Below are 16,034 nucleotides of genomic sequence, written 5' to 3'. Positions count from 1 at the left end.
GAGCACAGGTGCAGCAAACTTGCTGCTATCCACACCTTTTTCATGGTCCATACAGTTCTCCCCCGCATGGCAGAGCAGAGCTTGGAACAGAGCTTCTAAGTAGATGACTATGTCAGAAAAGAAAATGGAAAGAGAAAAACATTGCTGAAAGTACTACAGCTTTCTAGAGACTGGCAGTAAGGAGGGGAATGCAAGAAGAGCAAAACCACTCTCAGCTCCAACGAGTCTCAGAAGCAGAATCATTATCACTAGCCACAACTTCTATTGTCAGTGTGTTTTGCTCTCTCTCCCTGCCATCTCATTTCTTCACCTGCTGAAGCTGTCTTTGGCCATCCTTTTTACACATTTGCTTTTTTTTCCCCCCTGATCCTTTTACTGAGAGGAAGCTTCCTTTTGAGGCACCGGTGATACAATCTGTTCCTTGGGAGTATAGCAAGCAGGACAGACCGACTGGGCAACTAGGAGCTGAAAACTTTTAATTCTGTTTCTCGGTCTGCTACCAAGTACTTTCAGAAGCTGTCTCTGACTAGTTTTGGGTGTTCAGTTGGAAATTCCTAGGACAATAACTGGGGAAGGGCAAGAGGGAGAGCTGCTTTGCTGTTCCTCTGTAGGCGACTCGAACACAGCCAACCATCACCAGCTGCTGCTGCTGCCACCTAGGAGGAAAAACTGCAGATCTGCCATACCGATGTCTGGAACAATCCTGAGATGGAGAGAGATGCGTCCCACATTGAAGAGGGATGCAGATGGTGGGGGAAACAGAATATTTCCCTACCACTTGGTCCTAAGCTGTCTGGGTAATAGTTTGGGCACTACCAAAGCTTTATTTTTTAAAGTGTGGACCTTGACTTCTCTGTCAGCATTCCCCAAAGGATGTTATGTATTACTGTTTTATGTCCATGAAATTCTGTATATATATAATTTGTGTTTTAATAATAGTTCTGAAAAAAAATCTTAATTACTCCTGATTTTGAGCTAGGAACAAAGTATGGAGACTTCAGATCTGGTTAGGTGTCATGGCTGAGTTGTTATAATTGCTACTGAAAGAAACAAGCATGTTCCCTCTTCCTCCTCCACCATCACCTCCTTGTTTTCCTCTTGGTCTTGCCTGCCTAATACAGTCCCTTCCCCCAGTAAAAGAAGTGTCTTGCTGCACAGTGAGTGTACTCAACTCACAGAGCAGAAAACCATAAAGGTGTTCTTTGCGGAGATTATTTTCGGACAGGTTAGAAAGTCCTGAGCATGCTGCCAGGCACACTGGTAGAGCTGTTGTGGGGAGGCACATTACAGGTCCAGGCACTCTGGGATGCTGGAGGCACAACTGTCCGGCTGGCTCAGCTGTATCACGTGTCTGCACCTTAAGGGTGCAATGCGATATTGTGGATAAGGTGATCTAAATGGAAACGGTTGTTGAAAGGGCCAGTCCTGTCCCCATTTTCCCCCCAGCCATATGCCTCCACTGCTTCCTTGAAAGTTGGATAAGGGTAGTTAGCACTGCAGGCACCACCTGTAGGTTTCTGAGTGCACTTTTCATTTCCTCCCAAGGTACCAGCTAAAATTCACTGGATTTTGGGATGTATAAGGAGCCCACATCCTTCCCTTTGGTTTGGGAGCAGCTGGTACACATAGCAATTCTTCTGCCTTTAACATACAGGTGTCTGCTGCTTTCAAATTATGGAATAAGAAGAAATTGACTAAGAAAAAATATTTTTAAATATAGTTTTAATAAACTTTTTAATAGTTTTAATCAAAAATAAAAGTACAAGGTGAAAAGAATCTAATGAAGCAAATGCAAGTTGCATGACACTCACACTAGATTGTTTGCCAGTTTGATTTTATGTTAAATCGCACAGGAGGCACTTTCAGGGAATAAAGCCCTGTCTTCCCAAAAGATTTCAATATAGCATTCAGACAAGGGATAGGGTTTGTATCTAGTTGTTCAGTTTCTGAACTTTCAAAGATCCCACTGACTTCAGTGGGAGTGGAAAGTTGGACAAGTCTGGTAAAAATGTATGTGTGTGTGTACACATACCTTCATGTATGCATCTGTATACATGCACACATATACCTAGGCATCTTCAGAACAGAACAAGAATTGACCCAGAAAACTTGGATTCAGTAAAAAATAAAAGCCTAGGTGCTTTAGGACCAGGGGGTTCGGCCTCTAATAACAATCTGTTGTTAGCTGAAAAATTCAAATTTAGTTTTAGATTTCCCTAAACTTCAAGGTTCTTCAGACTGTTAGTCAGAGTTAATTCTAGTCCATCCTCTGTAAAATATGTATCTAGGTGTCTCTCTGTCCCATAGCAATTTTCCTTTGAAAAAAACCTCTGCATCAGAGAAACTTTGATTCCTGTATATATTAAAATGTAACTATTTCACATTGCATTCCTGTATTCCTAAAGGAAGCTATATTCCTATTCTCATTTTAAGTGAGAATTAAGCTTGATGGAAAATAATTAGTAAAACCTGAATTAAAGCAAGCAACATCAATGGCAGTAAAAATAATCCTGGACTAACTGTGTTAGTTCCTACCCAATTAAATTGCCGCAATGTTTGAATTACTGTTTAGAACATGATGACAGCATCAGGTTGGTCTCCTCTTCATCTCTGCGCTGGGCACATCACGACATTGCGCATCACTGGTGACAGTTCGGAGCTGGAATAAGTGCAGACTTCGTTGGTCAGGAGCGAGATGCCTTGGCACAGGCAGGTGGAGGAGCTTGGCATGGTGTCCACCTCTGCTGCCTACCTACGTGTGGGCTTGGCAGCTCCTCAGGCCAGGACCATGAGGAGTCCTCAGCCTGAGGAGCTGCTGAGCCCACACATTTGTCATTGCCTTCAGACACAAACTGCGTTGCACGGGCTCAAGTAGTACTAGGCTGTTAGTTCTTATTTTCCTAATTACTTAATTCGTTATAAAAGTTTAAAAGAAAAAAAATAAATCAGTCATTAAGAACTACCTTGGCACTCAAGTTAATGAAATGTAAAACTGGTTCATTAGGAATTATTGTTCTGTTTGATTGATTTCATCACCTTTGTCATTAGGACTAGGTTGTCTATGGAAATAGGGTACATTTCTGCTAATCTTTCACCGGGCACACATGAATCTCCTATTTTCCTGCTAGAAGCTCAGGAAACTTTCAACTACTGTTCAAATCTACCTTGAAAATATATTTTAACATATATATTTCTTTCTGATTTCCTGTGGCAAAGTTGAAACACGGAAAAACATCACAAGGTTTGACATAGGTTTGAACACGTCCTTTAGGCAGCGAAATTCCCCTGCAGAGTACGGAGTCTACCAGAGGAATCCAAATGTATTTTCTCATTTATGTCATTAATCAAAAAGAATATGTTGCAAACTACTCACGGAAGTTTTATTGCATCAGTGTGCAGCGAGTTTATTGGGTCACATTGCAAACCAGAAGCAAAAAAATAGCACAATATAAAATACAGATTATAGCTTTGTGGACAAGGGAAAAGCCTAGAGTAATTCACTGATTTAAACAAGAGAAAGTGTTTAGATAGAAAAAGCTTTCCCACGTATATATAGAATAAAGAATTTGTAATATATTTTGTCCTGTTTTCTTTTTACTTGCAGCAGATATTTCTTAGGCTCATGAAAACCAAAGATATTTATTTTCTTCTTCCCTTTTACCACTTTCTAGATTCCACACTGCAAATTTTAATTGTCCTGCCCTTCTCATATATCCCCTTCCAAATGATCTCTTTATTAACTTCATGCCAACTTTTCCCTCTCATTTGGAAACAGTATCATCTGGAGAAGCCAGTGAGATACCCTGGCAATGACTGTGACAGGTTGCGGTTTACTTGTAATTCTTTGGATTGGATGGAACAATCAAGATGTACAAATATTCTGGATTTTTTGTCCACATATCAAAAATGATGCCCAACACAGCATTGCTTATTGCTTCTCTGTTCTTTGTCTATTCATGCTACCAGTCACCAACAGGAAAAAATAAGTAGTTGTAAAATGGAGCTTAATCAGTTTATAAGTGGAAACGTAAGCAGGATTGTCTTTGCCTGGGATTGGATTCAGTGACTTGAGAACAATTTTTCTAGCCTAAGAGGGTGCTTTCCAATGGAATCTGCTACTGTGTGGTGTGTTTTATGTCTGTTTGCAGCGTGTGAGAGGGAGAACAAAGAAGGGAATATGCTGCAATCCTTTTCCAGTCTTTCTATATACAGTTTCTATTCTTCACACCATGTTCAGGCCAAGTGATCTCATTATACCAATACTCAGTCTGGCTCTTTGTAGCTTCCCTTTATGAGAGTCTGAAGCAATTCCAGAAATATTTTGAAGTTGCACTAAGGTTATGTAGAAAGAAAAAGAAACACCATCTAATAAACTATTTCCCTGTAGCCTCTTGCATTGTGCTGTTATTTACATGAGTGGTCTGCAGTCATTTAAACAGGCAGATTATTTTACACAATATACATATGGCATTCACAGGGCTGCAATCAGTTAGACATGTGGTAGCTCAAAAGAATAAGAGTTAAGTGACATCTTTTCTAATCCAATGACTAGAATATACACTGCAGCGTATTGATTAAGTTTCTTGGATACTGTCAGAAAAGTTACCAAGTTGTCATATAGATTAAAATCGGACTAGCTCTATTGCTGTAGGCTCTCTGAAATTAGTTTATGCTAGGAATTTGCACCAGGCTGATTTTAAATTTATTTCACTGGCAGACTGATATAGGATAGCCAAGGCCCACCCACTTGCATCTTTTTATGCCATGGATTTTAAAATGGAGCCCAGGTGTTTCCAGAGGTCTGCATACTCTCTGTTACTAGAAGATAAATGGAAAGCAAATAACTAATTCTTGAAGATGGAAAAGGCATCTCCATTGTAGGCACCAGTGTCCACCAAGCGGATACTTTCGATATTGCACGTGAAAGGTTTTGTAAACTATAAACAGACTTTCCAAAGAGAACCTGTGCTGCTTTTCAACATTCACATAAGCAAATCTGAATTTATAGCATTTTTTCTGATTGTTTTGCTTTGTTCTTTTGGCTCAAGGGCTGTGTACTGTAGTACTCTATGTTTAAAAATCAAATTAAATGTAGCCATCACACTCAATAGATCATAGCTCATTTACAAGTGGGTACATCCATTTCTGGATTTCTCTTCTAAAAATCCAAATCTGAAATAGAAAAAAAAATGAGGATTTAGCAGGACCATGGATGACTTTCGGTATCAGTTCTGTACAACTTAATTACTTTCAGTTATTTCCTTGAAGCTGCAGTTTCATTGTGAATGATAAATGGCTGGACATAGAGCAAACTGCGAAACGATCCATTAGTGACATTCAATTTTCTATCACTCTTTGCAAGTAATTAGCTTTTCTTTAGGTAATGTTAGTTTGCACACATCCAATGTGGTAGGACATTTGTTTAGGGAAGAGTAGACAATTTAGTTGCTGTATTGCTTACAACAATTTGCTCATAATTATACCAAGGTTAACACCCGTTAGTGCAAGTGACTCCCCTGTGTTACTCCTGAGCAAGAAATCTGAGTGTGGGATCCTGTGATGCAGCAGCGCCGCTGCTGTATGATGTTCCTCCCTTTACGTAGAAGCATCCTGCAGGAACCTGAGTGGTTCTGGTGGCCAGGCCTGTTTCTGAGGGGATCATTGCTACACAGGCATCAATAGCCAAGATAATAAACAAGGAGTGGCACGGCGCTGCCTCCTGCTTCGAACAGAGTTGTCTGCCTGAGAAGCTCAGAAGCGGATTTCTACAGCTTCTTCCACAGGCACAATTTTTGTACCTTCATTGCAATGCATTTTCTCACAGAAAAAGAACAGAGAGGAGAACTTGCTTCTCATCAAAGCCAAGCTGGTGTGTACGGTTTAGTCAGTAGATGGGTCTTTCAGGAGATGTAACATTCCTCTCCATTGCTTGCTGCGCTATTTTAAAATCTGGCATTGAGTCAGCTCTTCCTACCAGCCCACATTGGTTTTTGTGAGCTGTCTTTTTATGAGAAACTGAATTGATTGAGAAATACTTTATAAGGCAATAACACATCTTTTGAACAAACTGAATTTGTTATGGGCTGGAGCCAATGGCCGCTGCAGTTAGTGGGAGTCATCCCATGGTTTTCAGTTGGCTTTGGCAGTGTATCTTTCAGCTCTAAGGATGTGTAATTACAAAAATCCCCACTTAAGTTAGCTACACAGTTTTCCCTATCTACACTTGTGCAACGGATAACCAAAATTTTGTCCTTTTTCTTAAAAGCAGAACTTCATAAAAGCTTGAAAAATTACTTTGTGTAATGAAGCTTTTGCTCCAGAACTTCTTATAATTAAATTGGCATTACTTTTCTTATTTTTTTCGGAATTGACGTGTTTTCCTGTCTTCTGTTTTCAGTCATTTTTGTTCAGTACAATCCCATTCTCCCTCCTACGTACATTTTCTCCTTATTCTTTGGTGATTTACCCTTTCTATCCTCCTTAACCCCTAATTATCTACCACCAATAGCATCTGTCAGTCATCTCTCTCCTCAGAAGACTGTGTGTTGTAGGAGTCCCTCTTTCACATCCTTAGCAAAAGGCTTCTTCTGAAAAAAAAAAAAAAAAAAAAAAAGAGGCCTTAATTCTGACCCAATATCAGTGGAATTGTGGAATTACTTTTGATTTACAGTAAGGTACATAAAAGGAGGAATACACAGAGATGCTCTTATTAGACAATATTTAATATTGCTTGTTCTTGCGACTCCCTGTTTCCTGCATATTGTGCTTTCAGCCCATGCCGTACAGATGCACACGCATATGTTCTTACCAAAAGAACTCTTAGCAAGTCTCCCAAAATGAGAAACAGGGATTGCATTATTCTGGATGTGATCCTCAGTCTGGGAAGAGGGGAGATCCACCAAAGGATGGGGAAAGGAATCACGGTGAAACCACAACAAACACTGAAGAGCAGTCCTGCAGAGCTGCAACCCTGGAGGAAAATTCCATCTGGGGAAGCACTTAAGCTCCATTTCATTGAGGAGAGCATGCAGCACTGGCCAAGCCTCTTTAATATTTCTCTTTCACTTTGGCAAATCAACAACTTATAAAACACCGAAATAAAGTCTCCCAACACTCCAAAATATATTCAAGGAGAAATGAAAATGACATCGACTCACGCACATGGCGTGTTCCATGCGCTTTCAGTGTGGATAAACTGGGCATGGTGTTGGGATGAAACGCTGGGATGAAATACAGGGTAGTTGAGATTAAGTTGCAAAAGGGTAAAGGTTTTGGCATTTGGGCTCTATGGTCATTCCAAAGAAAAGTGCTGGACTGAAGCAGTCTCCAAGGGCTGTGGTTCTCATCTGCAGTCAGATCACATCTAGCCGGGCTATTAACCCTTTGTTCACCTGTCTGTTACACTTGCTGGTTACATAACACACATCCCACCATTCCTATTTGAGCCATTGCCTTGTATTAAAGCAGAGTACCAGGACAAGCGGGCAGAAGCAGACAGTGCTTTAGTGACTCTTAGGCAGAGGAACAGACATTGAACAAAGGGGTGCAGGTGCATTTTTTTACTCCTTTTAGAGCGCTGGCACAGCTGGACTAACATTTCAGCAAACAAGGAATCATTTGGCATGCCCATTCAATGACTTTCCAAGATATGTTGGCTGCACAGTTTGTGAGGCAGTTCCCCAAAGTGCTGGGGAAGAAAAATTTACTAACAGTGTCTCCCACCGTTCTTTCATCTGTGCCTCAAAATCAGAAGAGGGAACAGTACCTGCCCTCTCTGAGCCTAAGATCCCCAAAATAGAAACACCACCTGTTCCTGGGCAACATTAAGGCAGTGCAATGGGGAACGTCCTGCCAAAAGCATATTGATGTTTGGGCAATATGCACATTAAATTTAGAAGAGTTTCTTTTTGTCTGGCTCTCTGCCACTCTCTCTTATTTGAGACAGTCTCTCCAGCCCTTTAGACAGGTTAGCCAGTCTTCAGGTTTATTTTGGGTTCCTAACAGCAACATTTCCAACATGCCACTGCTGCATCCTGACGAAAGGACACAGAGAACACAGGTTGCAACACAGTGTACAGACTCAGCAAGATAGCATTAAAGGAATGGGCAAAGCCTCTTGTATAAAGCCAGGAGGGGAAAAGCCCCTTGTATAAAGCCAGGAAAAGAGGAATGAAGAGTTAGCCAGCAGTGCACAGCAAGATCCTTGCATTCTACTTTATGCTTTCATGGTTTGCATATGAATCTAGTGCCCAAGATGAGTGACTTCAAGATCTATTGTGTCCTGAATTGGCTTAGTTAGGCAACTAGTGACTACTGAAGGCTTAGAATAATCAAGTTTTGATACTTTGTGAAGACACTGGAGGATCTGAAGTTGCAACAAGTTACAACCTTATTGATATAGGGGCTACCAGAGTTGCAGAAAGGTTTGAGGCATCAATCACTAAGCCAGGAGGCTGGGGACAGGAAGAGGTTGTAGGAATCATTGAGAAAGAAAAAGAACCCTGAGCATTCTGGGCATCCTGAGCATCGAACCCACCATTGCAGGCCACAGAGCAGAGCTCCTCAAGCTTGTGCCAGCCAAGCCAGAAAGTCAACCTAGCACAGCAGCACAGAGCCACTCTGCTGTAGTGCTGTGCTCAGGCAGGCTCATCTGTCTGCTGCACAGCAGCCCGACCCTGTGGGGTCTCATGAGGGATCAATGCAGCTGTCTCTGAGTTGGATTGGATGGATCCACAGGGTGATATGTGCCCTGGGAATATAAATCCTCCACTTGTCAGGCTCAGTATACTGAGAGGACACTGGAGATGACAAAAGAAGCAGCCAATAAATGGTGGGGCAGAGGAAGGGGAGGAGCAAAGAGAGGGAGAAGGGTCCTTTAGTATTTATTACGTGGGCTGCTGAGCCACACAGGCCCCATTTTTTATTGGTGCCCCATTATGCAAGGATGGGAAGAAGGATCACAGGACCAGGACTCTAGACTTAGATTCAGTTCTTGTCTCAATTGCAGCATTCCTCTGGGTCCACATCTTTGTCCACAACAGCAAAAGCTGGGTGCAGAGTCCAATGTAAGGACACAGCACACTCCAGCAGGATCCTGACCAGGGACTTGGGCACACAGGCACCCTGCACTGTGCTCTTCCATGTAAACGTCAACATTTTCTACATAGGTTAAGTGTAATCTGCCCTGTACTTTTATTAATTACCTATTAAAAAAGAAAACAGTATTTCTTTTGTTGCAGGAAGCTGGTGAGGATCAAACTCACTAATTACTATATGGCACACATGCATATGTAGATTAGGAAGGCCATGAATACACCTAAGTATTCAGCACTCTACAATTATATATGTCACATAAAGCAGCACAGCTTTTTGGAGTTCAGAGCAAGGTTACATCTGGAGCCATAGTACTGACTGGAGAAGAGGGACAGTAAATGATATTTTGATTTGTTTTAGTTTAGTGCTATTCCTCTAAATGAGTTTGGGCTCTGAAGCCATATTCTTCCTACCACTTTTTTTTGGTTTTGGTTTTGAAAAGCCAGGGGTAATAGGTGAGACTTACATTGCTGGAATGTCAATGGCAAGGCCGTTTCCAGATATAAACAGTTCTGTTCACCTTTAGTCAAGCAGAAGTGGGTGTAATTCCATCATTTGATTTGGCCCATAAACTTTATCTCCTTCTGCTGTGTCCAACACAAATAGTAGCCTGCTCTGTTCCCAGGAAAGTTTTCATACTTGGCCAAAAATAGATGTTATCAGAAGGCAGAGAGAGAAGTAGTCACACAGAAAGCATAGTCATCTTTTCACTGACAAATGGCTAGCAGAGCAAGAACCAAGCTTAGTTAGACAGGCCTCTATCCTGCAACAAGGTTCTGCACGGAAAAGTAAACTGCTTCCACATGCCTTATTTCAGAACTGTGGCCATCATGAGCGTAGCATCTGTCTAAAATAATGGGGAAGAAAAGTAAAGCCTTAATGAAAAGAATGATGTTCTGGAAAAAAAAATCATTAAAATTGAGAGAAGAAAAATCTGACAAAGGAAAACTGCCCTCTTATAAACTCCTGGGAAGAGTTTTATCCAAAGTCTGGTAAAATGAGGAGTTTTTCTTGAAGCTCCTAAATGCCAGAACTGTGTTTCAGATCTCCTCTTCCTTGCCTCAGACAGCTTCTACTGCTAATGGCTGCAAAACAGGTGGAAAAGGTGAACTGATCCACTGTCACTGATCTCAGAAGACCTCTAGACAGAGACTGAAAGATAGAAAAATATGATGCAACGGGACCTCAAGAGCTCATTTAATTCATCCCCACACGCAAGACAGGCTTAATTAGATCTATCTTATGCTGATGGTTTCTTGTCTAATTTGTGCTAAAGACTTTTACAATACTTCCAACATTGGGAAGACCACAATTTCCCCAGGTAATCTATTTCAATGTTTGGTGGGTTGATCCCGGCTAACATCTAAGCCAGTCACTTGATACCTCCACTCTGGCAGGATGTGAGAGAGAATCAGAAGAGTAAAAGTGAGAAAAAAATTTGCAGGTCAATGAAGACAGTTTAATATGTGAAGGAAAAAACCCACAACCCCAAACAAGCGATGCAAAGGCAATCACTCACTGCTTCCCACCAGCAGACTGATGTCCAGCCAGTGTCAGAGCAACAGTTACTTTGGAAGAACAAAATAAATTTTGACTGATTACTCTTCCAAGCCTTCTAAGGCACTTTGCTCAAGCCTGGTCAGACTGTAGATTCTTGGAATAACAGATTAATTTTAGTTGGGAGGGATTTTTGGAGATCACCCAGTCCAGCACCCTGCCCAAAGCTCTGGCCCTGCCTCCTGCATGGACCTTAGACCTGTGTATGTAGATAGGTTGTCTCTTGGTGACCCCACTGTCAGAGCACCAGGTGGGCCAGGGGCTTCCTATAGGGCCAGGACCAGGAGCAGTGGGGACTCCCCAGGTGGTCTAGCAGGGCATGTTCTCCCCAGGCAGGGCCTGTCCCACCACCCCTCTGGATGGGCTGAGACGAAGCCAGGAGGTGGGCCCAGGGGTGGGCTGGGCTTGGGGGACCCATGGCTGGGCAGGGCAGGGCAGGGCCATGGGAAGCTGGAGACCAGCCCTGCTGGGGCAGGGGCTGCCAGCTCTCGAGGTCTGAGATGGGGTCCTGGCCAAGGGCGGGGTGGTGGTTGGAGCCCTGATGGTGGGCAGGGATGGGCAGGGTTGGCAGTGCTTCAGAGCACTGTTGTTTGTTTTCAGTACGGTCCCTGTCCCCTGCATGGGCTTTGGACCCATGTTGCACCTTTGCCTCCAGCCCAGTCTTTGGCTCCATCTCCTTTTGCTCCTGACAGGGCTCTGGCTGGACCCTGGACCTGGCTCATTGCTTGCCACGTCTAGGGCTGTTGATGGACCCTGTCATCCACCCCCAGCTCTGCCTGCCACGTTCAGATGCTGAGGGACTGCGCCCCTGTGCTGGGTCGCCCTTGCTGGGTCACCTCAGCCAGGCCCAGCCAAGCCCCGCTGCTCCCTGGTGAATATCTCCATGGGTGGAAACTCCACAGCCTCTTGGACAACTTGTTCCAGTGCTCAGCCACTTCCACCCTGACAATTTTTTTCCTTATATCTACTCAGCATTTCTCTTGCTGAAACTTGTGATCATTGCCTCTTGTCATTTTGCTGTGTACCTCTGAGGGTGATCTGTCTTCTTCTCTATACTCTTCCTTTAATTAATAGTAGACAGCCATTTGATACCACTTGGCCTTCTCATCTTCAGACTGAACAAACCCATCTCTCTTAGCCATTTCCATTCATCTTGTTCTCCAGCTCACCTAACCACCCTGGTGGCCTGCTGCCACCAGTCAATCCAGTGTGTACACATCTAATTTGTTCCAGTTTTTCAATATCTCTAATCTCTCTCTTGTATCAGAAGGAGAGAAGGAAATAATTTGGAAGAAAACCTGAAGTGTCTCAGATGGCTATGGACTTCATCCCACAGAGTCTACATGTTAATGTGCACATTAATGTGCACAAAACCCATCAAGGGTTAGTATAAGGTGTTAATAAACATAAATCTTACAGATCAAGCTAGTTATGTGTATTCAATAACAAAGCCTGGTGACATCTTAATGGCTTTCAGGCTCCAGAAGAGTGGAAGAGAAGTATAGTTTTTTAACACAGTGGTACTGAGGTATTCCCAAGGATCACGGTCCTAAAAGAAGAGGGTTAACATGTACCTTTCAAAGCTCTTTTACTTCATAAGGTGCTCTGGGACCTTAAGTTGATTTCATGAGGCCTGTGATGCAGGTTGTTTGTATGAAACACCCACCTACCTTGTGAAGCACCTGGGAAAAACAGAGAATCCAAACCTCAGTGGATCCCCTGGACATGCCAGCTTGACTGCACACTTGTGTGCAATCTGCAGAAGTTAACACACTTTGCCTTCTTGTGCATTTGAAAGTAAGAAAGGAAGGAAGACCCTGCAAAAAAATGTTATATTGAAGCTTTGAAGTCATTACTCAGATTGTGTATTTAAGGCAAGCAATGTTAATGAAGTCAAAACGTCCATAAGGTGCATGTACATGGGTGTGATATAAATAGGACACACTTTAGTTTAGAAGGGATTCAAACAATCAGTGAGGAATTCCTTAAACATTAATTGCAACCTGCCTATGCTAGTGCTTGAAATTTACTGTCAACAGTCCAAAAACTCTTGTGAGCAGGAAAGCAAATAAATCAAACAAAGCTGCATTGTTCTGCAAATCTGTATACATAATCTTTCCTTCCAGTCTAGCAGCCCACCTAATGTAGTATGAGTGCCCGATGTTTAGAAAGTGGGCTTCTGACCCACCTAAGCAGAACTACACAAAATAAAGAGGAAAAGGGGAAGATGAAGCAGGAAATGGCAAGATACAATAATGAGGCTGAAGACAACTAATTTACAGCTTTTTATGTTTTTTCATTTTTTCCCATCAGAAGTGCAGTAAACTAACTGTTGTGTATTTATGTCACTCAGGAGAAAGGACAAAGAAATTGTGCAATGTGAGATTTTTAGATACCATACACCTGCATATAGGGACACAACACCGCTTGAAATTAATTTCAAAAGAACTGATAGTGAGACTTTGTACATTTACTGTAGCATCTGTAGAAGCTTTCTATCCCATTTCATGGTTTTGCGTGGAATTTTTCAGTGAGAACAGCCACAGCTATGAAGGCAGTGGTATTTCTGTTGGCCTCCCACAGCCCACAGCTCTCAGTGGCAGCCATCCCGTAAAGCTGATTCACAGAGTTGTCCTCTCCTCAGACCAGTGCTTGGGTTTCAGGCCCCTCATCTACTCAGCTGCTATTGCGTCAGCTGCCTCATACACGCTACACCCCTGCGATTCAAAAGCAGTGGCACAAGTATCTACAAACAATTTCTTTAGAGCAAAACCATTTCAAAGAAGACATATTAAAAAAAAGAAGTAGAGCATCTTAGATGTTTAGATACCTCCCCTGGACCAGAGAAGGCCAAGCATTCTTACATTTTCTTTATAAAATACCTTGCTTTGTCACCCTCTGTCCCTAAAACATTTCTGATAAATGAGTCTTTTTCCTACCCTTCCTTTCTCCTCTGTTCCCAAAGGATTTTGATGTATGCATATATTCTTTTCACCTCCAAATTACCAGCCTTGTAAAACAAAACTGCATTTCCTTAAAGACAATTTACAAGGCCCTCAAAGCTGATAATTGAGTCTGTTATCTTTCAAAAAAACTCACTGTTGTTTTCACTTGGGTAAGGTACTGTGTGGTTTCCATGTTTGTTCTTCACATAAACCTTTGTGGATTTTAGATCAACATAGGCTTGCAGAAAGCTCTGATAATACAGTACACAATATTTTTACTGTATGATTCCCTAATGCTTTTTTTTTTTTTTTTCAGCTTGTGTCCTTGATTTGTATTTTTGGTTTGTGGGGTTTGTTTTGGATGTGGGAAAAAAGTACCAAAAATTACTTCCATATAGGAACTAAGGAATGGAAAAAGGCCATCAGGAATCATGCTGTGTCATGTCACATAACACCTTTTATAAATGCAACAACCTGCTTGTTAGAAGAAGTTTCTTTTGCTTTTTTTAAAAAAAAATCTTTTTCTTTCCTATTGTTCCCGAGCAAGTTTTTTCCTAATACAAGCGTGGATAGAAACTTTATTCCAATTTCTAAGCTCCATTTGTCCATGTGCATTAGATTTGGCTCTTCCACATACACAGAGGGGTGACAGGTGTCGTGATGCTGCAGGCTCCCCAGGTGGGGTGTCCCTATGGGGTCTGTCAGGGCAGGGCCTGGCAACCAGAACTCATCCCAGTCCCCAGCCAGGAGCCAGGCAGCTGGGGGGCACTGGGACAGCTCCAGCCCTGGGCACTGGGCACCTCCCTGGGGACAGGCTGAGGCTGGGCCAAGCATCAGCCTGTGAATCCCCAGCTCAACATGGCTCATGGCCAGGGCAGGCAGGGCTGTGAGAGGGTGGGATCTCAGACAAAAGCAGCTCCCACGGGCCTGCGAGCCTCTCCCCACCATCACCAGTGGGACAAGGCAGCCCTCACTGCTCCATCCCTGGCTGGCACCAGGCAGCCCAGGGCAGCCAAACCTGCAGAGGAAGGGATGCCTTCAGGCCCTTAGAGCCACTGTCAGTAACTATTTTCCTCCCCCTTGTCCATCAACCCCAGCAAAATGTGTGCTTGCAACCATGTCTTTTCTCAGTTTTTTCTGTAGGTTACTTAAGCCAAATTCATATGCTCAGAGATTCTTCATTTCTTTGACCATCCGACTGGCCCTCCAGAGATCTGCTGCTGTGGTTTCAGCTCATCATACATGGGTGACTGGAGCAGATCCACGTAGGACAACACTCACCACAGCCTTGTGCAAGGTCCTAGCACTTACCTCGCCCCTCAGGCACCACCCGTCAAGTTCCCAAATTATGTCGTTCTTTCCTGGTAGCTCATGGATCTCTCATGACCAGCTAGTATGCTCCTTCTCACTCGTGTCCAGCCCATGAGCTCTCAGTTACTGAATTTCATCCTGGTTTTATTTCTGTGATTCTCAGGGTCATCGTGTTGTTCCATTTTCCTTCTCTGTCCTAGCTCCATCGCCTGGCCTCATGCCCTCAGCAAATTTTATCAGCGCATTTCCTAATCTTTGTGGCATTGAGGACCACAGTGCCCAATATGTTTGAGTGGTGAACCTCCCTCAGTAATTCAGGTAACATGCTTTTACTGCAGCCTGAGGCCAACCACCATTTTTACTGTTTTTTTAAGAATGTCTATAAAACAATATGAGTGACCAAATTATTACATCCATACATGGTTAACAGCTATATGTATCAGAGCTATTCAATTGCTCATGAACAGAAAAAGCTTCAGCAGTTCCCATCTTATAAGGTCTTGCTTCATTTAGGTCAGGCACAGGGTAATAGCAAGCCTTACCCGAACTTTTATTTTTCTGCACTTGGAATGACTTTATGCTTTTCTGCCGTTGTTGGAAGTTAAGGAAACTCTTCACTAGGTGATCTTACTTCACTTCTGCATCTTACTGTTCATATTACACTTTCCTTTTCTGATCTGTCTAAACCACATGCAAATCAATCTAAATCTATCTAAACCACAAACCTAAAAAAGTCAGAAGGACACTCCTATCTTTGGTTGGAATGATTCAGTGGTCCAGCCAGGCGCTGGCCAAGATCTCCCAAATTTCTCCCAGTTACATTCCCCCTTATGATGTCCCACATGATTTCACATATTTCTCTTGTATTGTTTATGCCCTTGCTCATCCCGTTGCACTAGGGAGCGGGAGGGACACCAGCACTCGGTTATCGGGGGGGATGTCCCCCCGCCGCAGGGCAGAGCGCCGCTGACACCCGCCCCCACCGGGGGGCCGTAGCTGGGCGCGGCCGCTGGGGGGGCGCTAGAGAGCCCCGCCCCGGCAGGAAGGGCCGCGCCGCGGCCCCGCCCCGTCTCCCAGCAAGCCCCGCCCCGGGGCTGCGCCAGGCCGCCGGGCCGCCCCTCTCCTGGC

Source organism: Strix uralensis, chromosome 1 (genome assembly GCF_047716275.1).
Source record: "Strix uralensis isolate ZFMK-TIS-50842 chromosome 1, bStrUra1, whole genome shotgun sequence".
Classification (NCBI taxonomy): domain Eukaryota; kingdom Metazoa; phylum Chordata; class Aves; order Strigiformes; family Strigidae; genus Strix; species Strix uralensis.
The sequence above is the reverse complement of the archived record's forward strand: the minus strand, read 5'-3'. Positions refer to the sequence as shown.